The sequence below is a fragment of the Schistocerca nitens genome, chromosome 2 (assembly GCF_023898315.1).
Source record: "Schistocerca nitens isolate TAMUIC-IGC-003100 chromosome 2, iqSchNite1.1, whole genome shotgun sequence".
In the NCBI taxonomy this organism is placed as follows: Eukaryota; Metazoa; Arthropoda; class Insecta; order Orthoptera; family Acrididae; genus Schistocerca; species Schistocerca nitens.
Genome location: NC_064615.1, coordinates 479,144,618 through 479,154,007, shown reverse-complemented (window position 1 = coordinate 479,154,007; position 9,390 = coordinate 479,144,618).

The following is a 9,390-nucleotide window of genomic DNA, read 5'->3' as shown; positions in this document are numbered from 1 at the left end:
GCCTACGTGATTTAATAATACTGATTATGTCAGGGCTTGAATAGAGTTCGTGAACCTCTTCGTTATGCAGTTTTCGCCGCTCTCCGCTAACGTCATCCCTTTTTGCTCCGAAAATTTTCCTCAAAATTTTGTTTTCAAATACTCGAAACGGCTTTTCATTTTGCACAGTGAGACACCAAGTCTCACTCCCATACAGCACAACTGGTAGAATAATAGTTTTGTATATTCTAATCTTTAAATTCCTAGACAATATCCATGATGAAAGCAATCTATTCAGTGAGAAGTAGCACACATTTCCCGCCCGTAATCTCTTCTTCAGTTCGGATTCAATCTCATTTCTCGAAGTGATGTCCACGCCTAGATACTTAAATGTGTTCACTTTTTCAAACTGCATGTCTCCAACTCTTAACATTTCCTGATCTACTGCTGTTGGCATTCTAGTAGTAACCAGGTATTTAGTTTTGTCTTCACTTATCCTTAGACCTACATCTTCACTAGCCTTGATTAACGCATTCGCATTTGCTGTTACAGATTCTTTCCTATCGCTAATGATGTTTAGATCATCTGCGTACCCTAATATCTTAATATTTCCATTTAACTCCACACCCTCTGAATTATCTGCTGCCATTCGTACAATACATTCTAGGACTAAATTAAAAAGTAGCGGAGACAGGGCATCTCCCTGCTTAAGTCCGTTCTTTATTACAAATTCTTCTGACTCCAATTTCCCCACGCGTACTCTGCCTTTTGTGTTTTTCAAACTCACTTCTATAGGTCTAACATACTTCTTTGGTATTCCAAGTTCCAAAAGAATTCTGTACAATTTTGACTGCAATACTGAATCATATGCTTTTGTAAAATCTATGAAAAGATTATGAACTGGTTTATTGTATTCCCATTTCTTTTCCAAAATTTGACGCAGGGTGAATATTTGGTCTACAGTTGATCTGTTCCTACGAAAGCCGGCTCGGTAATCCCCCACAATTTCATCTGCATATGGTGTAAGCCTGCTTAGCAGAATATTCGAGAAAATTTTGGAACATACTGGTAATAGCGATATCCCTCTATAATTACTACAATCCATTTTGTCATCTTTCTTAAAAATTGGGATCAGAATCGACTCCTGCCACTCTTCAGGTATCATCTCTGAGTTCCATACTTTAGTTATCACTTCGTGAACTACTTCCACCAATTTCTGTCCCCCATTTTTAACTAATTCTGCAGTTATGCAATCTGATCCTCGTGATTTATGGTTTTTCAGTTTGTTGATTGCATCTCTTACTTCCTTTAACGTTGGCTCAGGTATCTGTGGTTCTGCTGTATGTATTCCGTACGCCTACTCAATTCCTGCTTCCTGGTGTGCATTTAATAGATGCTCAAAATACGCCCTCCATTTACTTAATATAGCACTGGGGTCTGTTAGTATTCCCCCAGCATGCCCTCTAACTGCATTTGTCCTAGCCTTGAAGCCGTTCCTATACCCATTTATGTCTTGGTGAAGTTCCCTAATGTTTTTTGTTTTACTGTTTGTTTCAATTTTTGTAATTTGATTGTTCAAATAATCCCTCTTCTTTGCCCATAGCCTACGACCAACTTCCTTTCTCAAGTTCAAGAACTCCTCTCGTTTTCTGTCTTACATTCTATCCCAATCTAATCACGCTTTTCCCCTTTCCTCTACCAATTTCTTGCATTCCTCATCAAACCACGATTTCCTCCTGTTCTTCTTAATTGTGCCTATTGTGACCTTCTCTGCCTCTTTGATATTATTCCTCTCAGTGATCCACTGTTTATTTACATCCTCGTCTTGATCTTCGTGTGTCCCGAGAGCATCAAACCTATTTGAAATTTCTATCATGTACCTTCTTCTAAAGTTTTCATCATTTAGCTTGTCAGTGTCCTGGATTACACTATAAATCTCTTTGCAGTGTCTCATGGAATGGGGGAATAAGACACTGTTGATGGTCATCCGCACGCTGGATACATTAAACTCGCCAACTTGGCCGTTATTCGAGGGAAGTAGGCTATGTGTCGGTAACGTATTTCGCCTTCTTTTCCAATGCGGAGAAGGAAGATTAAGATTTAGCGATACGCCGATGATGATAAAGCACTAACTCGGCTTGGGAATGGCTGGGGAAGAAGGCTGCACCTTTTTGAGAGGAAATATTGCGGCATTTTCCTTAAGCGATTTAGAACAGAAAAAACAGTCCTGGCTGCACAAGACAGGTTTTGTATAATCTTCATATGTGACGTGTTTCTCCTGTTCTAGGCATCATCAGACAATCTGGGGAAATTACAGAGTGGTATAAGTACAAATTGCTGCTGAAGGCAGGAAGACTTACACCGATTGGACTATGGAGCACAGGGCCACATTTGTTTTCCGGGTGTGGTGAGGGGTATAAATTTCAGCTGTCTAAAAATGGTTCAAATGGCTCTGAGCACTATGGGACCTAACATCTGAGGTCATCAGTCCCCTAGAACTTAGAACTACTTAAACCTAACTAACCTAAGGACATCACACACATCCACGCCCGAGGCAGGATTCAAACCTGCGACTGTATAAGTCGCGCCGTTCCAGACTGAAGCGCCTAGAACCGCTCAGCCACAACGGCCGGCAACTGTCTCCTCCCAGTTCTTTGAGACTCTTAACCACGTTTGACGTCTCAGATTACGAGTAGGAAGAGTTTTGTCGGTGATTTAGTGAAGCACTGACAATGGCTATCTGGCTGTTACAGCCCGGTTCTGCGGGACTACGACACCTCGCTCACGATTAGAAATAATTTTTATGGGTAAGATCAGTTATGGTGCAATATTTTATGAGTTGAAATTTATACCCCGCACCAGCCCCAGAAACACAAATGTGGCCCTGTGCTCCGTAGTACAATCGGTGTATGTCTTTCTCTCGTTGTTTTTAGTTTGTTCATTTAATATTGCCTTCAATAGGAATTTATACTTGTACCAGTTTGTAATTTCCCCAAAGTGTCTAATGATGCCGAGAAAAGTCGAAACGTGTCACATGTGAGGATTAAAAAAACCTATCCTGTGCAACCAAGACTGTTTTTTCTGTTCTAGAGATCTGTTAAGGTTGCTGCACCGGTCCCATTGCGGTAGTCATGGAGTGGAGTGATTTTAATTTAAGCGATTTAGGGAGTCAACGGGAGTCAAACAACCGTCCTTCCTCCGAGAAGGCGCACGCAATGGTTGATAAACTGCGCTGAGGTTCGGAGGTAGCGGTGTTCGAATTTTCCTTCTATACTACTGTTTAGATTTTGTGTTATATCTGTAAAACAGTTCAAACGAAGCCCGCAATGGTTTCTTATTCAAAGCCGTCGCCCTATGCTGCTCGCGACTTGGGCCAAACCGTGTCAGTGTTCCCCTCGTAATGGCTTAGCTGTCAGCTGGACATGGCCTGTAACCTGCCTACTTTTCCCTTCCTTTCATTCCACATTCGCTCACAACAACACAAACACAGCACTGCGCTGCACGAGAACCCGTTGACGCTGGGCGGTAGCCACAAAGCTTTAGTTATCGCCTCGAAAAATAAAGTTACGCAATTAGTGTTTGGTTATTTGCAGTTACATGTCTGCAGCAGCTGTACTCATTAAACTCTCTAGGTCTCAACGTCGTAGCAAGCCGGCAGAAGAACGGAAACAAAATGGTACAGCCCCTTGTTAAGGTGGAGTATAGTGCGTTGCATTTGAAGAGGAACAACGCTGCAGTAATCCATATTGAGTTGGTAGAAGTGTACGGCAAAAATACACCAATATATGACACGGTGGTTGGGTGGCGCAGACGCGTCCAGTGTGGTCGGAAAAGTCTGAATGACGAAGAACTAAGGGTCAGGAATAGCAAGATAGTGGAGGAGGAGATTAGTGTTTAACGTCCCGTCGACAACGAGGTCATTAGAGACGGAGCGCAAGCTCGGGTGAGGAAAGGATGGGGAAGGAAATCGGCCGTGCCCTTTCACAGGAACCATCCTGGCATTTGCCTGAAGCGATTTAGGGAAATCACGGAAAACCTAAATCAGGATGGCCGGAGACGGGATTGAACCGTCGTCCTCCCGAATGCGAGTCCAGTGTGCTAACCACTGCGCCACCTCGCTCGGTAAGATAGTGGAGGTCCTGGCGTTAGAAGAGCGGCATATAACAATAGTGGCAGTGGAAAAACTGAAACTCAGCTGGAGACCAGTTTTCAACATCTTTCACGAAACTGTGGACATGAGAAGGATCACCACCCGCTGGGTTTCGCTACAGACCACAACCTTTCACACAACCCGCCGAACCGAAGCATCAGCGTAGATGTAGCGGCTGTGTCAGGCCAATACGGAGGAATTACTTTTGAATACATTATGGGAGTGACAGTGATCAATGTGTTACAAATATTTACTTTCAAAAACAGTCTTGATCACAATTTATTTATTACTCATTGGTCTGAAGATGACCACTACTGGTAGTAGTGATTCTCCAGCAGGAGGAGAATCTTACTCGTCCGCAGCTCGTGGTCGTGCGGTAGCGTTCTCGCTTCCCACGCCCGGGTTCCCGGGTTCGATTCCCGGCGGGGTCAGGGATTTTCTCTGCCTCGTGATGACTGGGTGTTGTGTGCTGTCCTTAGGTTAGTTAGGTTTACGTAGTTCTAAGTTCTAGGGGACTAATGACCATAGATGTTAAGTCCCATAGTGCTCAGAGCCATTTTTGAATCTTACTCATTGGTCTGAAGATGACCACAGTAGTGGTCAAAACCGGTCACCGTAATAAATAAATTGTGATCAAGACTGTTTTTGATAGTAAATATCAATACAGAGGACTTCTTCAGCCGTCTGATCACCATGGGCCGCCGCTAGGTGTATCGCTATGGCCCTGAGAAGTAAGAACAAAGCAAGCGGTGGAAACATGTGGGTTACCATCGCCGAAAAAGGAGAGGACCCATCACTGTCGGGCAAGGTGAGGCTAAGTGTTCTTTCTTTAATTGCCTACTGTGATGTCGTCCTATCACATTGTGCTCGTAGGAAGCAGATGGTCACAGAAATCTGACGAGCTTACTGGAAGCTGAAACTTCCTGGCAGATTAAAACTGTGTGCCGGACCGAGACTCGAACTCGGAAAGTTGTCAAAACGAAGCGTCGCGGAAGTTGTAGGGGGCGTTTCTGATCCACAACATCGCCCCATCACTTTTCGGCACAGAACACAGTCACAAATGCTGCTTCTTTGGGCTGTCAAATTTTACCTTACCCCGTATTCTCCTGACACGGCAACAAATGACTTCTTCCGTTTTCCTGCGATGAAAAATACAGTACGTGGCAGGAATTTCCAGGATGACGATGAGGGGATTTTCAATATGTGATGTTTGCTGAATAGCTAAAACGTATATTATTTATACAATCTATGTCTCCACGATGTCACCAATGGATGAGAAAAAACGTCTCATTGAAGGATGAATATAAAGGGTGATCCGAAACTATTTGTTCGCGTTAATATTAGAGGTAAAGAACATCAAAACAAACATATTTAGTTGTGGTACATGTAGTCCCTGACTGCTATTTCCGCTACTAGGGACAATTTACACAGATGGTAGGTTAGTGTGGTGTCACCGCCAGACACCACACTTGCTAGGTGGTAGCCTTTAAATCGGCCGCGGTCCGTTAGTATAGGTCGGACCCGCGTGTCACCACTATCAGTGATTGCAGACCGAGCGCCGCCACACGGCAGGTCTAGTCTAGAGAGACTCCCTAGCACTCGGCCCAGTCGTACAGCCGACTTTGCTAGCGATGGTTCACTGTCTACATACGCTCTCATTTGCAGAGACGATAGTTTAGCATAGCCTTCAGCTACGTCATTTGCTAGACCTAGCAAGGCGCCATATTAACTTACTATGAATGTATTCTGAAAAGATAATATTGTGAATCGTGTACCGTCAAGAGCGACGATCATCATTAATGGATTAAAGATAAGTATCAAACTAATTATGTCCGCTTTCTGAATTCTAATTCCTTGTCACGTTCCAGACCTCACGTCAGTATAGTTCTTCCCTCCTCACGGCAGCCTGCGTGAGCTAAAACGCGTGCATTTCGGCCTCCATTCGTGGCACGGTGTTGGCTCTTCTGCCAACACAACAGTTAGCATGCTGGTTACAGGAGTGGTATTCACAGGAACTGCTCGAATGCACGACAGTTGGCCTGCAGTACATCGTCGGACCATTCACTGTTGTGTCTGTTCGATTATTCCCGGCATGTCCGCAATGGAATCAACTGCGATGGCGAATCTAGTGACGAGGTCTTCTTCTGTTTCCACAACAGTTTCATGCACCAGCTACTTCATATGCCTTCAGAGGTAGAAACCCAGACATGTGAGGTCGATTGACCTGGATGGCCAGGCCAAGGCGCTCCTCGTTTGATCCATCGATTCCCGGAGATGGCTCTCAGACGATTCCTCACAGCAATGCTAAAATGGGCTTGCACCCCATCGTGTCTGCTTGCGAATGAATCGATGAGTTTCCAAGCAGCCCTCAGAGCCAACCATTCATACGCAGAGCAGGTTTGAATGTCAGTACACATTCCCAGTCACCGACACCGACACAACAGCTTACGTCAGCATCACTAATAAAATGTTCCCTAACATTATAAGCTGACTTCGGAGACCAAACGTTCCCAATCAAAATACATTTATTTTGATGTTTACCTCTTGTATTAATTTGAACGAATTAAAATGGTTCAAATGGCTCTGAGCACTATGCGACTTAACTTCTGAGGTCATCAGTCCCCTAGAACTTAGAACTACTTAAACCTAACTAACCTAAGGACATCACACACATCCATGCCCGAGGCAGGATTCGAACCTGCGACCGTAGCGGTCGCGCGGTTCCAGACTGTAACGCCTAGAACCGCTCGGCCACACCAAATACAATATCCCGACTTTATTCCCTTTGCGTTTCCAAATTGTGCTAACAAGCTGTGGTCGACGGGATGTATAACACCAACTGTCCTTAATTTTTTTAATTTTTTGAGTTGTGACTTCGCTGTGGGATTCCAGCTGTAGGACTGAACTGTTCAATGTTGGAGGCGAGAAACTACACGACCAAAACGATTGTGGAGTTGTTATTTCGGTTCTGTTACTGTTTACAACATAGAAAATCTTGCAAGAGAACGGAATGAAAATTATCACAAAAAACTAAGGTGCTGAGAGTATATGACAAAGAAGTTGTCAAAGCGAAAACAACAGAAAGTCACATTGAACAAGTTGCACTTTCAAATATTTGCGTAATAAGATAATTAACAACTGGACGGGTGAAAAAGAAATACGATCAACAATTGCTGGCCGGCCGAAGTGGCCGTGCGGTTAAAGGCGCTGCAGTCTGGAACCGCAAGACCGCTACGGTCGCAGGTTCGAATCCTGCCTCGGGCATGGATGTTTGTGATGTCCTTAGGTTAGTTAGGTTTAACTAGTTCTAAGTTCTAGGGGACTAATAACCTCAGCAGTTGAGTCCCATAGTGCTCAGGGCCATTTGAACAATTGCTACGGTGAAGTAAGCTTTCCAGGAAAAAAAGCTTATTATGCTGCAAATTAGGATTTTAGGTTGAAAGTTTGTTGTTACTTTGCAACTTCCATATTTCATTTACCATTTCTACATTTCAGCTACTTCGGATAACAGTGGTTGCAGACTCTGTGCCTAGTATCGGTCGTGAGCAGCTTTGTTAGCTTTGGATAGTCTCTAAAGTACTTGGGAAGTAGGCTTTTCGTTTCCGGGTGTGCCAGCCAGTCAAATCGCTACCTGCCGCGCTATGAACTCTGGGGCTTGAGTTCGAATACGAACACTACTGTCTCTCGTCGTGTAGAGAAAGGGCGTGGTGGTGGTTCATTGCCACAGGTCGGTGATGAAGTGAGATGTGGCTAAGCTGTGTGCAGGGAATGCATACTTGCCTTCGGCATTTGTACTAGTTTCTCATTGAAATTCACGTCTATGCTAATATCAGTCTCCCTGAGGATTATACACCTTGTTGTCTGCTTGATTTTCAGCAGATAAGGTAAGATCTTGACTCTGATGCAGATCGCAGAGACTCTGTGCTTTGTTCTACAAAAGGTTTGTAGATCTGAGACCGTATATTCGACTGTTGTCACAAGAGCTTGGGCTTACATCCTAATTGCGCTACAGCTGACTATAAACCTTGTCGAGAAAGCTGATAAGACTGTTCATGTTTAATGAATTTCAATTTCCTTCTGCCTAGTACAAACCACTCGCACGTAATGTAAGTATTATCTGTTTGAATAAGTTTCTACAACTTCATTTCAGTCAGATTACGTTACTAAACTTTATTCGTTGGTCAAAATATTGTATATGAAAGTGTATGATTTTCAGATCAAGGCGTATTCGGATTTACTTTCACAGGGAACCCCACTTCTAAACCTGACAGGAAACTAATGAAGTACGAAAAATAATGAATTAATGTTTCGTGCGGAGTATTTTTCTGTACAGCTGTAAAAGTAGGACATTGAATAATAGAGAGACAAAACTGAATCCTTCGAGGCGTGGATCTGAAGGGGAATGGAGAAAACAAAGTGCGTGAGTAAAGTGAAAAATAGTGAAGTACTGGAGAGTGTAAAGGAACAAAGAACACTCCTAACCCCGGTTAAGAAAAGGAAAACAGGCTGGGTGGAACGTGCTGGGCGATCAGAAGCAGTGTGAAGAACTTGTACGTGTGATGTAAGGTAAGCTGATCAGAGAAATAACTGTTAAGAAAAAAATTCGATGTATTGCGCCGTTTGCGATTCAATTAACACTGAAGTTAGCCAATCAGACTGTTGTGCGCGCCAATTCAAGCAGCCTGCAGATACAATTAGTGTCGATGTCCTCATAGCGTGTATATAAGCTCACGAGATTGCTCAGCCGTTATCTCGCGTTCGAACCTTACTACCGTCCCATATCCAATGTTTGTTAGGGAAGCAAACAGAGAACCTGATCAGCAATACCGTCTCTGAAAGCCGATTAAATTGGCACGTGCAACCACCTGATTGGTTAATTTCAATGCTAATTAAACCAGGCGGAGTTTTCGCGAATACGAGTCCAGACTATAAATCACCACGTCACATCGCCCGGTATTTTGGGGGGCAATCGAAACTGCTGCCAGGAAATGCGCTATGACTTCCTTTAGTTCTCTGTAACTAGTTGTTCCTGGATGTTGGGGAATGTTTAGCTTCTCTGACACACCTTAATATGTGATTCGTGATAGCTGTTCGTGCTGCCCATTGTTAAAGGAATATAGGGCTGTTTTGGAAAATAAAGTAAAATTGTTGAAAATCAACTATGCTCACGATGTTATAGCACTAACAGTACTATATTGGAAAAAGGCGCATCAGACTAAATGAAAACGGCACACAAAGTCTCCAGTTTTAAAAGAAAAGCT